The sequence below is a fragment of the Monodelphis domestica genome, chromosome 7, assembly GCF_027887165.1.
Source record: "Monodelphis domestica isolate mMonDom1 chromosome 7, mMonDom1.pri, whole genome shotgun sequence".
NCBI lineage: Eukaryota > Metazoa > Chordata > Mammalia > Didelphimorphia > Didelphidae > Monodelphis > Monodelphis domestica.
Genome location: NC_077233.1, coordinates 50,708,756 through 50,726,221, shown reverse-complemented (window position 1 = coordinate 50,726,221; position 17,466 = coordinate 50,708,756).

Sequence of the window (17,466 nt, the reverse complement as noted above, 5' to 3'; positions counted from 1 at the left end):
AAATAAAATATTTATTTGGGATTAAGGTGTTTGCCTTTCAGTCTCACATTATACTACCTGGGCTTTCCTAACTCTGTCTACCCATTAGAAGTATGTCGGTATCTATGGCGAGCAGGAAAACTATTCTGTTGTTGTCAGAGAACATTCATGACCACTCAAAGAGTTAACAGCTGCTTTCTGGCCCATTTAGGCACCAGAGAGAATCACACTCAACCTCCAGCATTCCAAAAATGTTTTTATGTGTTGTGCTTGATGCTTGTACATTTCTTTTCGCAGGCATGGTGCTGTAGATTGACTCTTTTTTTAGTTTCAGAACCCTCTCAAAGTCCTTTAATCAGCTCTTACAGAATACTGACTTGGCCCAGTTAGTGCCTAGGACCTTCTTTAGATGCTAAGAGCAGATGGAATATAATGCAGATCTTTCTTCATTTACTGATGAAGCACCATGGTGGTTTGAACTATAGACTATGGAGTCTAGTCATTTAAGGACATATAAAAGGTCTTATACTTTACTGATATATTGAATGGAAAACCCATTGCTAAAATTACTTTTTATGTGGCATTGGCATGTGTTTTATTTTTTCATTCAAATATGGATATGTACTATTTTCTGGACTCACTAAATCAAATTAAATAATGGAACCACAATGGGAAATCATGGCTCTAGAGGTTCTAAAATAGATTCCACTTCTCCTGTTCTTATAAAATAGAGATCTGAGTATAAAAATAGAAGGATGTTAAAGGAATGCCCTGTTTGGTCTTTAATTTTGATGGACCTCTCTTAATTGGCCTTTTAGATGTAAAATGGCTACTTCATGGATCTTGGTTCTGGCATGGACTTGATTAGAGAAGAAGAGGCAAACAATAGGAGAGCAAGAAGGTCAAGGGAAGGGCACTCTGCTCAATGATATCTTCTTTTCATTTTAATTCACCAAATGGATACTGTCTTGGGTCAAGGAACTCTTTATTTAATGTAGATGGTAGATTTGAAACTTAGTGGGGACATACTTTAGCTTGACATCTAATAACCAGATTATTTCTTTACTTAACAAGTATGGAAGGAAAAGGAGTGGTTTTTTTCAAATTTTAATTTTTTGAGAAAGATGGAGGGCTATAGTTAGAGTGTAAATTTTGAGCATCTACTGTGATAGCGACTTTGAACTATTATGGGGTAGTATTCTGCCTCGTGTTATATATAGATATAAATATAGGTAGATAGATATAGTGACAGATAGATAGGTAGACATGCCACACCTGATTGTAGGTGACACTAGTGGTTGGGGGCTACAGAAATGGAGGGGAGAGGGGAATAGATCAACTTGGGCTTCCAAATGCTATTTAGCCTATGTTATCATTGTCGTAGGTGTTCAATGCTCTTCTGTAATGAAATTAATTTCAACAAAAAATTAATAACAGTAACTGACATCACTATAATACTTATTTTCTCACTGATTGTCATGGCAACCCTGTGAAATAAGAAGTGCTGATATTATTACCTCCACTTTACACAAGAGGGCAAAGGATCAGAGCAATTGTAACTCCATTATTCCAAAACTAGCATCATAAGCTAGCTTCAAGCTCAAGTCTTTCCTGCCTATAGGTCTAGAGTTCTCTTATACCCTCTGTTTGTGTGATATTTGCATACAGATTAGCTCCGAACTGAGCCTGAGTTCCTTGAAGATATAGTTATAGGTGTTATTGAACAGCATTCAACCTTTATCTCTCATCACCTGCCCACCATCAAATGGCTCAATCTACAAAAGCCTTTGGGAAGTCCACTGTCACAACTGCAAAATGATATTGCCCAAAGTCACAGGATTACCCAGTTAGATCTTACAGGGACAGTAAGTTGAAAGAAAAAAGGGTATACATATGTCTCTCACATCTAAGTGCTTGGCCTCTTATGTTCAGAGTACTACTTTTTATTTTCTAATTCATTACAAAGGACCTTGGCATCCCCACTTCCAGTAGATTAGGCGTGTGACTCCTAGCAAAGAATCTTTTATGAGAAAATTCTATGAGAATGAAATTGCCTCCTTTTGTAGAATTTGACACAAAGCACCAAAGTAAAAAGAGTGTTGGACAAGGAGTCAGAAGATCTGCTTCTAATATTAATAATTCTTAATTTAGGAATAGAAGAGGGCTTCCCCAGAACCTCATAAACAGATATTCATAGAATAATAACCTAGATCCAAGGTAAGTACTCTTTTAAAATCATTGCCAATGAGCCCCAATCATTGTGCTTGTTTACTGGAATGCGGGTCTGATCATCTCAAAGTCTATTCAATAAGCTCCAGTGATTCGCTACTACTTCCAGGAGCAAATGCAAAATGAACAATTCATAACCAAGATCCCACCTTCACCCTCTGACCTACCTGTCCAGTTTTCTTATGCTTTGTTCTTCCCTTTTGTGACTCTTGCCTCTTTGCTGCCTAACAAACTAGACACCCAATCTCTCAGGTCCTGGATTTTTCTCTGTCTCCACGTCTGGAATGCTCTGCCTCCTCTGCTCTAACTACTGACAGTCCTTGCTTCTTTTAAGTCCCTACTAAAATCCCATCTTTCACAAGAAGCCTCCCCAATAGGCTCTTAATTCCAGTGCCTTCCCTCTGCTAATCACACCCAATTTATCCTGTATAGAGCTTAATTTGTATTTATTTATTTGCATGTTGTCTCTCTTATGAGGTTGTATGCTCTTTGAAGACAGAGACTATCTTGCCTCTTTTTTATTTGGCACAGTGCCTGGTATATAATAAGAGATGAATAAATGTTTATTCACTGGTTGACCAACCAGTACACACTAACCCAAGCAAAAGGCATCTAGCCAATGCTATAATAACAATAGCCACAACAATGATTGCATCATGCATTACTAGAAAAAATGGGATATGCTTTCTCAAAGGTCGGCAACCCACCAATAGGATAGGCATATATATTATATGTATATGTGTTCTCATATACACACATACACACAGAGTTTGTATGAGTAGGGAATACATCATTTGTTATGTATTCCTTCCAGTTGTGTCTGATTCTTGTTGAGCCCATTTGGGATTTTCTTAGCAAAAATACTAGACTGGTTTGCCATTTCCTTCTCCACTCATTTTACAGATGAGGAAACTGAGGCAAACAGAGTTAAATGACTTGCTCAGGGTCACACAGCTAGTCCACCTTTGAATTCAGGTCTTTTTTACTCTAGACCCAGCACTCTGTCTATTATGTCATCTAGGTGCCCTGGGGAACATATAAGAAGGCCATAGTCATAGGCATCATATGACCAGGGGACATAGGCGAAGTACATATTAAAGGCACATATGTGACAAAGCTATATACAGTTAGAGAACTTATGTAGCCAGGGGGGAAAATGTGACCAAGACAATTCATAACTTCTATTACTAAAGGATTTCTAGGGGAATTTTGTACTGTGCTGATGTCATCAAGACACACATTATTTCTCAGCTGTCTACCTCTTGCATCATGTTTTTTCCCCTCTCCTTTGACATCCAGATGAAGTTGAGTAAGGATAAAAGCTGAACCAAGAAGTCAAGGACAACATCCTCCAGCCTTCTGGCTTATTTGTCTTCATTAAGTAAATCCAGCAGGGAAACCAACAAAAATAATAACAAAGCCCCTGACATCACAGTCCCATCAGACACTTACTCTATGTGGCCGTGATATTTTCCTTGTTCTCACCAAAATATCTGATACCTTCCTGAGCAGAATTCAGAGTTGGACAAATTAGGGAACCTCCTTTCCATGTCAACAAATGAGTTATTCCCTTTGGAGGATGATTTAGATGGGATCCTCCTTGAAGGTGGAATAATGGATTCTAAAATTTTTTATTTCTATTTAAAGATCCTTTAAGAAACTAAATCCTTGTCTCCTGTTCGCTCTGGGAGGTCCTCACCTATTTTGTGTTTGCTGCCATCTGCTGGTTATATGTTTTTGATTAAAATGCAACTCAAATATGGAACCTGTGGATAAGACTTGGACTTGGAACTGGAGGGGGCTTAGAAGTCAACAAGTTCCATCCATTCATTTACAGGTGAGAAAACTGAGACCCAGAGAAAGTGTCTTGTTTGAGATCCTACAAGATTTGAATTCAAGTCCTCAATTCAATGAATTAATCGATCAAGAAGCATTTATTAGTTCTTCATTATTCTATCTTGGGTAAGAAGATTAAGGGCTTGGAAGAACTGGCAAAGTCACCAATGCATGCTTTTAATGATCCTCCATCCCCTTCACACTATCACCTATTGTCCAGGTATTCAGTGGACAGGAGGATTATTTTGGCATCCCTACGGCTGGAGGCAGCCCACATTTCCCCTTTGTCATCCCATCAATTACCACTTTAAGACACCCAGTTCCTTATTCCTCTTTCTAACTCTCTACTAGGGAACTGATCAAAGGAGTTACTGGCCACTAGTGCCTTAGCATTTTTCCTGATAACTTTTGCCTTTATATATCTGCCTAAAATGTCTAATTCAAAGGAATCAATGCCAATGGCAACCTCAAGGATTATGTTTGGCCATGAATGAGATATTCTAGACTTAGGAATCTCTGCTGAGATACTTCAAATCTTATAGTCAACATCATTTCCTAAGCAGCAGATAAATGTACACAAGGCAAGACTTGTGCAGCATTCGCCGATCAACAGATCCTGCCTACCTAGTCAAAGGACAATTAACTAATATGACTAAATAGCATTTGACTCAAAATATCCAGAAAAACAAAAAGGCTTAGGATGATAGATATAGATTTGGTCTTGAAGTCTTTTAGGCTTTATTCCTTCACTTAATAATTGAGGAAACTGAGATCCAGGAGAGTGAAGTGACTTCCTCAAGTGACATCCTGCACACATGAATGTAGCAGAAATTGGTTCTGAATTCAAGTCCTCTGATCCCAGAGACTGTTCTTTTCACTGATTTTGCTGAACTACTCCCAGGTCTTTAAAGAGGTTTCAATTCCAGGGTTCCTTACCATGAAATTCTGAACCTTTCCTGATTTGATCCTAACCTATCTTTCTATGTTTATATCCTACTTCCCTATTCCTACTTCCTAGAGTCCTGCCAACCTCTGACAACTGAGGTGACTTTCCTTATCACATTCTTTACATGTCAGAAGTGGAACTTCAGCAGGTTTCTCTAGCTTATAGGTTGGTTTTACTTGGTGGAGTCATTTGACATTTAAGTACAAATTATATCCAAAATCAATAAGAAGTTATTTCAAGAGGTGGTAAACCCAAATAACTGGAGGGAATCCGAAAAGGTCTAAAGATTTGGAATTTAAATTGAAAGTTAAAGAAATTGTCATTGTAGTTTTCTTGGCAAAGATCCTGGAGTGGTTTGTCATTTCCTACTTCACTTTATTTTATGGATTAGGAAACTGAGGCAAATAGGATTAAATGAATTGCTCAGGGTTACAGAGAATGTATCTTATTCTGGATTTGAACTCAGATCTTCCTGATTCTTGATCTGGCATTCTATCCATGATCTGCCTTCGTACCCAAATTCTAAAAGGATGAGAGAAGAAAGGAACACAGTCTAGGCATGGGGAGGCAACTGGTACAAAGGCACAGAAACAGCCTGGAGATGGAAAAAGTAGCAATGCTGTTTTACTTAGAATGGAGAGCTTATAAAGGACTATGGTGTAAAAATAAAGACTAGAAAATTACATGGGTCCTAGATTATGGAGTAGATTTCTAATTATGTATGACTTGATTCTTCACTGGCATATGGAGATGTTTCCCAAGTTATTAAATATTATCTTCCCCTAGAGTAGAGGCAGCTTGTGGTGTAGCAGGGAGAGCAACTAGTCTTGGAGCGAGGAAGACCTGAGTTTAAATCTGGCTTTAGGCATTTCCTGGCTGTGACCTTGGACAAGTCACTTGTCACTGCCTTAGTTTCTTCAACTGTAAAATGGGAATACTAATAGCATCTACCTCCCAGGGTTGTTGTGAAGATCAAGTGAGATAATAATTATAATTAGCACAGTGCTAGCTGATGGCACATGAACAGTTAGGTTGTGCAGTAGATAGTTACAGTTCTCCAGTAAGAAAGACTTCTCTTTCTGAGTTCCAATCTGGCCTTAGGTATTCAACTAGCTGTATGACTCTGGAAACTCAGTTTCCTCATCTATAAAATGAACTAGAGAAAGAAATGGCAAACTATTCCAGTATCTCGACTAAGAAAATCCCAAATGGAGTCATGAAGAATAGGACACTACCGAAATGACTGAATGACAACAAAATAGCATAGTGCTTAGCACATTACAAGCATTTAAGAAATTCTTGTTTCTGTTCTTCTAGTGAGTCCAACCCCCTCATTTTGTACGAAAAGGAAACTGAGGCAGACAGAATTTAAATGCCTTGTCTAATGTCTTAAATGTGTTAAGTGGCGAATCTAGTATATTAACCCAAGTTGTCTGACTCCCAGCACACCTCTCGATTTTACTTTGTTGCTGTTATGAAAGATGGTCCAGGTCACTTAATTTTGGTAAAGGTCACTTACTTTTATGTAAGTGAATTTGGGCTACCTATTAACGAAAACAGCCTTATATCACCTTGCCTTGTGCCTCGTCTTCAAGAAAGCCTATAGATATCATTTGGTTTTGTTCTTTTTCCTTTCTTTTCTCAAAGATCCATCCCTCTCCCCCAACATGCTTTTTAGGAAAGAAAAAATAACAACACATGAAATATGATTGTGTTGATAGGAAGCACCCTTAGAAGCGAGGGAGCTTGCCAGGCAAAGACAAAAATCTCTCCAAAGCCTGTTCAGAGAATTTAAATATGCTCTTATTCTATCCTTCAGGGAACTTTCTGTCCCTTCCAACTGCATAGAGGAGGAGACAGATATCCCCAGTTGGATTATTACAGCTGGATACCCAGCTGACCCTTCAAGTTCTGATTTAATTTGCAATGGTCAAAAATGCAGTCAGGGACCAAATCAAGAAGCTTCGTTTCTTGGAATGACTCTATTACAAAACAGCCTAAAAATCTAATGCCTGTTTTTGGAGAATTTATGGCCATCAAGGGTCAGGGTAGTCAGTGATGGCTTCCATGACAAAGGGAGCTTCTACTTTCCTGGAAAATGCTGGCTATTGCTTTATATGGCTCTCTTGAAAGGACCTCAGAAAATGTAGCCCAACTTTCTTCTTTTGTATCTGGGGAAACTGAGGTCTTGAAAGTCTAAATGACTCCCACAACATTATACAAATAGTCAGAATGTCACCATACACTGTGCCTTGTATTTGGTAGGAATGCTCTCCTATCTCATCTCTGTCTAATTATTTTCTTCAAGACTCATTCAAATTCTATCTTCTGCTGGAGTCATTTCCCAGTCTCCCCAACACAGCGAATGCCTTTCATCTGAGATCACCTTCTATCTTCTCTGAATATATTTTGTGTGCACATAGTTGGCTGCTGTTGTGTATTCCCTACTAAGAGTCCTAAACTCCTTCAAGGCAAGGGAGGTATATTGATTTTTCTGTGTCTGTCTAGTACCTGGATTGTTGCTGTTTAGTCTTTTTCAGTTATATTCTACTCTCCATGACCCCATTTGGGGTTTTCTTGGCAGAACTGCTTTGCTACTGCCTTCTTCAGCTCATTTTGCAGATGAGGAAACTGAGGCAAATGGTGTTAAATGATTTTTCCAGAGTTACACAGCTAGAAAATATCTGATGCCAGAATTGAACCAAACTACCCACCTGAAACATTATGAATAGCGCTATCCCTTTCACAACACAGGGGTTAGACCCCACCCCCTATGATAAAAATATTTGGCCCTCCCTTCAAACCAGAGAAGGTCTGAATTTTTTTCTTTTTCTTTTATGGGATGTTTATAGTACTTTATTGTAAAATTTGGGTTAAGTATTTGGTTATATGTAGGTCAATATTAACATTTTCAGGCTTTTGGTGTTGTATGCTGGCTTTTATGTTTTGTTTTGTTTTTTTAAACCCTTACCTTCCATCTTGGAATCAATAATGTGTATTGGTTCCAAGGCAGAAGAGTGGTAAGGGCTTGGCAATGAGGGTCAAGTGACTTGCCCAGGGTCACATAGCTGGGAAGTGTCTGAGGCCAGATTTGAACCAAGGACGTCCTGTCTCTAGGCTTGGCTCTCAATCCACTGAGCTACCCAGCTGCCTCCTGGCTTTTATGTTTTTACAAACTTTAACTTTTTACTTATTTAAAAAAAGAAATTGTGTATATGGTATTAAAAGGTAAATATGTTGATATTATACAATACTATACATATATTTTAATTTTCTGAGTTTCTAAAGTTTTTCTGTGTCATCTGCTGGCCTTCATGTGTTGTCTGTGGCTTCCACAAAACTCTCCCCAAATTTCCATTTAATTTCTTCTGCCAGTCCCTGGATATATAAAAATGATAATGGGGAAAGTTGCAATGTGGAATCATTGCCTATACTTAATAAATAATTATTGACTGACTTACTCAGAATCGACTACTTTTTCCACGGCACTAATTCCATAGCTCAACTCATCTAGTTTGTGGATGATCCTTTAAAGTGCTATGTACCTTCTCAAATATAATTCATCCTGATTGCCTCCAGCCTTAGGCCATTGTCCAATTTTAGTCACAGTTCATACTAGGAACAATGGATGAATTCAATGGGTAACCCATGCAACTCATGCCATAATCCCAATAATGTTCACTTATTGGAAGGGTAGAACTATGAATAAGCAATATGTCCAACAATTTTCCCAAATCTCATTGTCTTTGCGATTATGTCATTTAATTATTCAGTCTTGGCTATGTGGCTTTCTGATGCCCTTTTAGAATAAAATTTAGATTCCTATTTAGGCTCTATACAACCTGAAGTCAAACTATTTTTCCATACTCTTTGGGGTTTCCTCCCAGAATCAGTGGCCTTTTCCATATTTCTCAATCACAACATTCCATCTCTAGCCTCCCCCCCCCCCTTTGCAATGGCCATCTTTGATCCTAAAATGCGTTCCCTCTTACTTCTGCCTTATAGAGTCAGTCTTTCTTCCATATACAGGTAAGTCATCATCTTCTTTAAGGAGACTTTTCTTATCTCTCCCCAACACCCCCACAATTTTATATGTTCATATTTATTAACTTTATATTTATGTCGTATACATTTTAATATGAACTTTTCTCCTCCAGAAAAATATGTTAAAGTTAAAAAAAGCTCAGTTAAAGTTAAAGAGAATGAACCCATTTTTTGTACTTGTATTTCCAGAAACTAGCAAGAGTCTCTGGCACATAGAATAATAACAAATATTATTTTATAATATATGTATATAGGAATATAAACTAATAGACATTGATTATGATTAAAAGTAACTTTAGTATCTTTTGAATCTCCTAACTTGAGGCTTCCTGAACTCTCAGCTCTAACAACAAATGAATAACTGGATATTTTAACTTGAATCTTTGGCTTACTTAAAATAAGCCAGCCATCTATGGGGTCTGCATTTTCTCTCTATGATAGAAAGAAAATGCTTGGTCCTTGAATTTTGTATTGTTTTGTTTTATTGTTTCCACCATCTGGGACCATTTATGAGGCCAAAAAGCACTGGATCTCCATCAAGACTGGAGGACTGTGATCATGCATATAAATTCAACAAGAAGGTGGCCACTATATATACATCAAATTTGCATACAGTAGACCATTATAGTATAATTTGTCACTGTCTTTTTTTCAAGTCATTGTCTTTTTTGAAAGACATCCTCTTACTTAGCAAGTTGCCCTCAAACAATAAGTGGGTATCAGAAAAGACTCTTGCTGAAAGCTCTTCAGTACTGGTCATGATAAACCAATGATTAGTTAGGAGATGCCCAATCTGCTTATATCTTCCTAAGGCTCTCTACTATTCTCTCTGCCCTCAAGCCATCTCCAGATCATCCTATGGCTCTGTCTCACACTCTATGCCCTCAGTAGAAATTCTGTCCTTTCTTCCATCTTCCTCTTGGCTGTAACATAGCCATCAAGATATTTTATTGTCCTTAGTACCACCAGCCTCAGCTTATTCTGGGCTTTAGTGTTTAGGAGATTTCTTCAGTTCTGACCATCTTTGGTTACCTTCCTTTGTTTCCATCTTCTACATTTGACCTTTAAAAATCTTAGGTGGCTGATGACTTTTCTAGACAGCCAAATGGGGCCCCAAGAAATAGCTCCCTACTATTTTCCTTTCCAGAACCATTAGCGATTTTGTCTTCCAAATAGAATTCAAATCACTCAAGTCTCCCCTCCTTCTTGAGCTGACTTCCCTTGTAGAATCTGAGGCATAGAGATTCTAGTTATCCTTAATCTGAACTCTTTGAAATTCACTTACAAAGTTTAAGGTATATTTCAGACTCTGTTATGCGTCACCTTAATTATAAGGAACTCTAAGATGGTATGGTAATTTCTTACCATAATGACTAGATAGATAGAAAGGTAACTTACTATTTACCTTATTATATACTAAACACTCTGCTAAGCCCTGTGAATTCAAAAAGAGCAAATAATACAGTTGCTTGGCTTCAAGAAACTTCAAGTCTAATGTGGGAAGATATCACATAGAGGGGATCTGGAATGAGATAGAAAATGGGTACCACATGCAATCACATTGTGGAGATTGTAGGAGGTGGTATATAGACTCGATAACCTGGCAAGATAAGGAAGAAGGCTCATCAGCCAAAAGACCAGGGGAGTACAAACATTTGGGACCAGCTTTAGTCATCTGGAAAACAGAATTTTGATGACTTCTCTTTCTTTCACCCCTCTTCTTAATTTTTTGCTCTTCCTTTCCTATAGCACCCTTACTATTCCTATCCTTTCCTTCCAGTCCTCCAGATGATTATCTTTTCATCCTCTTCTTTCCCTTTCCTAGTCCAGGGTCTATCCTCAGCTATAAGCCCTTCCCTCTCCATTTCCTCATCCTCATCATTGTTCTGATTTTCTTTCTTCCTTCTCAGGCACAATCTTTTCCCATCTTCTATGTCTTTCCCTCTGGTTTCCCTGGATTCCCATTGGTACTGCCAACCTTGTCTTCTGCACATGTGGACACATCTAAATTTTGGCCTTTTAGAAAAATGGACTTTGAAAAATTCATCAGAATGAGACTAGTACTGTCCAGCCAACAAAGAATTATTTTAGCGTGATAATTTTTTCAATTATAAGTAAGGTTACTGAATAGAATTCTTCAGGGAGGAGACAATCAACTGAAAGCCATAGTAATTAAAGAGGAAGAGGCATGAGATTTCATTAATAGATGAATATTGGACTGGTTTTCATGGAGATTCCCTTAGGAACCTAGAGCACTAGTCAGAAATTTGGCTGCTGCTAGAATCGTCCATGTGGAATGTTTTTCTTCTCTGTTTGGCAAGGCCACTCCCCAGGAACTGAATTCAGTTTTCTAATTGCCAGTTAAATATTAGAGCTGTCCAAAAGTGTAAAGGGGGATCTTGGGGGGGGGGGGATCATTTGCCAGTTATGTTTTAGTGGGTCTTCCTTAAGGCAAGGGCTCACGTGGGGTCTGTGAACTTGTTTCAATAGGAATTCCAATATAACTGGTTTCTTTTGTAGTTCTACATATTTTATTTTGTGCAGAATATATACCTCTCTCACCTATTTAAAGGAGACATAAAAACAAGTGTCTTGAAAGAATTTAAGACTCTTAAGAAGAACCAAGTTGTAGCAATTGATACAGTACATTTTATTTATATCCAGAGGGAAAGAAAATAGAGATGGCAGAATGGAAAACTTTATTTCAAAGTAAATCGATAATAAAAAATTTGCATCAGTTGACATGCCTGGTTACTGAAAACATTATCATGAAACAGGGTCTGGAGGCTTTACCAGACCTTGTGAGGGATCCATAACACAAAAAAGTTAAGAACGCATGCTTTATCGTATTACTAATTGCTATCCTTTGTATAGCACTTTAATGTTTTCAAAGCACTTATGTATGTTCATTTGATCTTCATAAAAATCCTGTGAGACAGGTGCTATTAGCAATCTGGAATTGTGCCCAGAGAGTTATAAAACTGTGTATACCCTTAGACCCAGCAATACCACTGTTGAGTCGGTTTCCCAAGATGATCAAGGAAAAGGGAAAAGAACTTCTATCTTCTAAAATGTTTATAGCAGCTCTCTTTGGAGTAGCAAAGAACTGGAAATTGAGGAAATGCTCATCAGTTGCAGAAAGGCTGAGCAAGTTGTGGCATATGATTGTGATGGAATACTACTGAGCTGTAAGAAATGGTGAGCAGGTTAATAAAAAAAAAACATGGAAAGATCTACATGAAATTTTGAAAAGCAAAATGAGTAGAACTGAGAGATCATTATATACAGCCACAGAATTAATGTTTGAAGAATAACTTGTGAATGTCCACCTCCAGAAAAAGAACTGATATGTAGAAACCCAAAAGAACAAAGTTCATATATGCAATTTTTTTTGTCTCTTTTACTGAGGGGAGTGAAGGAAGGGAGAGGGATACCTGGGAACTTCAACATAATTAACAATAAAACAAAAAAAAGAGATAGGTGTTATTATTAATCCATTTTATAGATAAGGAAACTGAGGTTGATAGCAGTTAAGTGATTTGCTCTGGGTCATCCAGCTGGTAAGTGTTTGAGACAGGATTTGAACTCAGGACTTCCCAAGTCCCATGCTCTCTCCATTGTACCACCAAATTAACTAGCGGCCTGCTAAGGTTTCTTCCCATTTCTCACAGTCTATGAATTTGTGATTCACCTCAGAAAGAAGGTAAATCAACAAATCGAGTATGCATTAAATGCCCACTATGTGTCAAACACCATTCTAGGTGCTTAGGACATAAAATCCAAGAATGGAACCATCTTTATTCTAGCTTTGGGGGAGTGGGTAGAGCTTGCATTTTAATGGAAGAAAAAGAAGGGCATGTAAGAATATACAGAATGAGTAGAAATAAAATTAATAGAAACAAATAAAAGGTCCCTTCATGCAATGTAGGAAGGGAGGGTACAAGCGCAGAACTCCAGTTGGTTTGTTGATTCTCTATTCCCTTTGTCAGAGTGCCTTTCTGTATTAATATAACAAGATACTCTCTATCTCTCATCCTCTTCATACATATATGTTTGTGTATAATGTATTTGTGTGTATGTATATAAATATGTTTACATGTATTTTATTTATTTATACATATGAATACACATATACATATATAATACAAAATAATTTGGGGAAGCCATTTTTAAGTGGGGGGTGAAATTAGGGAAACCAGAAAATCTCTGCCAATATTAGAAATTCCTTTGGGGCTATTTGTGTGCTTGTGTGTGTGAGGGGTGCTTATGGGATGGAGAGGAATGGAAAAATGTGGCTGAGTCCTTCAGAGCTTTAAACAGGTCAAATAAAGCTCCTATCTCCAGGCCAGAGCTGCTCCACTCTGGAGGTAGCTTTGAAATGCAAACCTGGCTCCTCACTCAGTTTTATTCATCCCAATTAAGATGAAGGCTGTGGGCTGGCAGCAGCCAGGCCTGGGTTTGGTGAGTGACTCTGCTACAGATGAACTGTATTGATTTCTGGATGTCGACTCACCTCCCCAGTCGTCCTTCCATGTTGGCTTATATTGCCTTTCTGAGTCATAATGACTCCTTATCCTTTTCCTGGAAATAAACAAATGTTCTTTCAACAGGTACACATGGAAGAAATGACCAAGAACAAGTCTGCTTCCATAAAGGTAGGCTCAGGGATAGCTTGCCTGGGATGGCTGGAATTCTAGATCTCTCCCTCCCAGTGTGATACTCTGAACCATCACTTCACAACTAAAAACCTTACAGAGTTGTCTGAAACCGAACAGACTGAGTGGGCAGGTGGGGAAGCTCAGATGACGAAAACAAGGAAGTTTGCCAGCAGAAACCCAAAGTGGCTGTCCATGAACACCGTGAGCAGAAGTCAAAAGCCCTGGATGGGAATTCTACTTTTGTGAGTGATTCATGCACCACTTCAGGCAATTTATACTCTTGAAAATCATCAAGAACTTCCCAAAAAAGCTTTTAACACAAGTCATATTTATGGATCTTTAATACATTAGCCATTAAGATAGCATTATTAAGGAAAACTTTGACCTTGTGGACTTTCTGAAAGAGAATTGACCCTGGACTAGATAGATCCTCTTTGAGAACTGCCTCAGAGTCCATCCTGTCTAGATTACTCATTTTACAATGAAGAAACTATTAAAAGATAAAGTGACTCAGTGATTTGTTATGTTCCCAGTCCTGCGAGTCAATCAGTGAGAGGGCCAGGCATCACTCAGTCTGTCATATAGGCAAGTCATAATGTGGGAAGTCACATTAAAAATGCTGCCTGTGCAAAGTGTCAAGTACTTGGGGAGAAACTGAATTACAAGGGTCTGTCTTTTTTTTCTGATGCAAACCTACGAGAATCTGTCTTTATCTTATCATAAAAAAGGTGACCTACCTTGAAAAGTTTGTTGATCTCCAGGGATCAATCCTGGACATATTTTAATGAACTACTTTAATTTTCTTTGTCCTGAGTTTTGCCTCATTAATCAGGGTAAGAGTTCAAAAAGGGAGAGAATTTTTTTCTTCCAACAATCCTGAGACCCCTATGGGGTGAAGTGACTTACCCAAGGTGATACAGGGGGTTAAGGGGCAGAACCAGGATTTGCACTGAAGTTCTCTGTCTCTGGTGTTCTCCCAATGCCACTGAGTGATCATTAAGTGCAAAAGGTTATAAATTTTAACATTTCAGTTAAGTCAGTCATGCAGTCAACATGCAATTATTTGTGCTAAGTGCTAGGGATTCAAAGAAGGTAAAAGGCTGTTTCTGCCTCAAGGAACTCACAATCTAATGGAGGAGACACCATGTGAACAACTGTGTACAAACAGGATATATGTAGGCTAAATAAGAGATGAACCCCAGAGGAAAGGTATTAGAATGAAGAACTAGGAAAGGCTTTCTTTAGAAAGGGAAATTTTCAACTGTGGGAGTAGAAACACAGAAGAAAAACAACTCCTTGATCACATGGGTTGATGGGGATGTGATTGGTGTGAATCTTGAAATTTCTCAGACTTGTGAATGTTAAAAAAAATTCCCCATTGGGGAATTCTCCATTGGAACAATTCCCTACCAGGACCATTCCCCATTTGGAAAGTGAGAACTCTACTTAGATCAGAAATGGGAAGACCTCTACTCCACCCATACTTAAGTCTGCTTTAGGGGAGAAAACTCCTTGCAGAACAATGAAATGTACTTAAACCCATACTTAAGCCATGCCTATTTTTAGAAAGGGGTGCTAAGTACCTATAAAGGTCAGGCAACTTGTGAACTTGCAAGAAGCAAAGAGGTGAAAACTTACTCAGAGCTTTCCTGATGTGAATTACTCAGAAGTTTTAGTCTACCCAGAAAAGGTGAGAAACTTGCTCAAAGATTCTAACCTACTCAGGTGTGGATTGCTAAAAGGATTAGTCTACTCAGATGTGAATTCAGAATGGGCTGTCTTTTGGAAAACATCTACTATGATTGGTAGATGGAAGAACTTAGGGGAGGTGACATAGGAGAAAACCCCCTATATAAGAAAAAGGAATCTCTTGAAAAAGGAGCTCTTGAGAGATAGGCTCTAAGGACAGTCAGCTAGGAAAAGCTGAATTGAAACAGTCAGCTGGGAAAAGCTGCCTTGAAGGGTCTCTCTCAAAACTCTCTCTGGGACATTTCAGATTGAGGATTGAGCTGGTGAAAGCAGCTGAGATGATGCTGGCCTGGTGTCACTAGAATCCTTGCTTGTCAGATCTTGTGGTGAGTAATTAAGGACTGACTGATCTTTTCTCAGAAAGCTTAGGCCTGGATTGGCCAGGACTGCCTGGGCCGGCTATTCTTTTCTCATTTATTTCCTTTTTCGTTCTCTCTCTCTCTTTCTTTGATTCCTCATTGTATTATTAATTAAAAATCTCTATAAAACCCAGTTGACTTGGATATATTCATAATTGGGAATATTTCCCTGGTGACCACCTTAAATATTTGATTTAAAACAAGACACTGTGGTGAAAACATATTTTCTGCAGTCACAATTTACTCATCCACTCATATCTATCACAATTTATATCTTCCACTATTTTAATCACTACAGTTTATGACCCTCAACCATTTTAACTCTTACAGTTTATGGCAGACAACTCTTTTAACTCTTACAGTTTATGTCTCCCACTCTTTTTAACTCTTACATTGGGGATGTAGACTCTAAACGATCACCCTAGTGCAAATATTAATAATATGGAAATAGGTCTTGATCAATGAATGACACATGTAAAACCCAGTGGAAGTGTTCCTTGGCTAAGGGAAGCGGGGGGGGGGGGGGGGGAAGAGGGGAGGGGAAGAACATGAATCTTGTAACCATGGGAAAATGTTCTTAATCAATAAAATTAAATTTAAAAAAAGAAAGGGAGATTTTTGCTGGGACTTGAAAATGGGACATTCAGAAGGCATTTTAAATATCATCTTAGGGGTAGTGGTTAGATCACTAAATTTGGAGTCAAAGGGCAGGGGTTCAAATCCTGCCTTTGCTTTTATTAGATGTGTGACTTTGGGGAAGCCCCTTCCCAGGTACATATTTAGGGGACTGGGCTGGCTGGTCTCTAATGTCCTCTCTTAGCTCTAAATCTAGGGCTGAGTCCAACCCTTATCCTTCCTTTTAGTTCTTATATTCTTAGAGCCTGATTAAATAACATTATTTGAATCACAATCAGATAAAACCAAATTCATATTTCGAATTTGTTAACGATAAAGAAGCTTTGGGGCCACCAGGGTCACAAAACCCCACTTTGAGCTTCAGTTCTTTCCTGGAGACCTATGGCTGTAAAGCAAACCAGCTGGGGTCTGTTGTTGCTTTGGGTCCTCACAGTCCCATAAAAAGAAGCTGAGGTCTCAGTACCCAGGGAAATAATTAGTTATTTGTTGATGAAGGGGGAAGTCTGCACCCAGTGACCCACAGCACTTAATTTTCTGAAGCAATTACCAAGAACAAGTTCACAATTAACATTGAAAATTAAAATGTAGCATGAGTCTCTGCTTCACGAGACTATTTTCTCCTTGAGGAGAAAAGATACAGGAAGACAGCTTGTCATTTTAATTCTTGTTCTAGGATCCAAGAAGTTCTTGCAGGCAGCATGAGATTGGGGAAAGAATGCTAGATTTGGGGGCTCTAGGTTCAAATCCCAGTTATCCCACTCACTACCTATGCTAGCTTGGGAGTGTCTTGAGATGGAAATGTTTTCTTTATTGCCAAAACTCAGGGCTGTATATGTCAAAGAACTTGTATAACTTCTTCCCAAAATTGTGTTTTCATAGTCACAAAGAGTATTGGATTTAGGGTCAGAGGACTTGGGTTTGAATCCTTTGTGACTTGATTGAATTTCATCTTCCCCAAATGGCCTTTGCCAGTCTCTCTCCTCCTCCCTCTGACCCCACCCTGCATATATTGTCAGTGCCTTTGTTCATA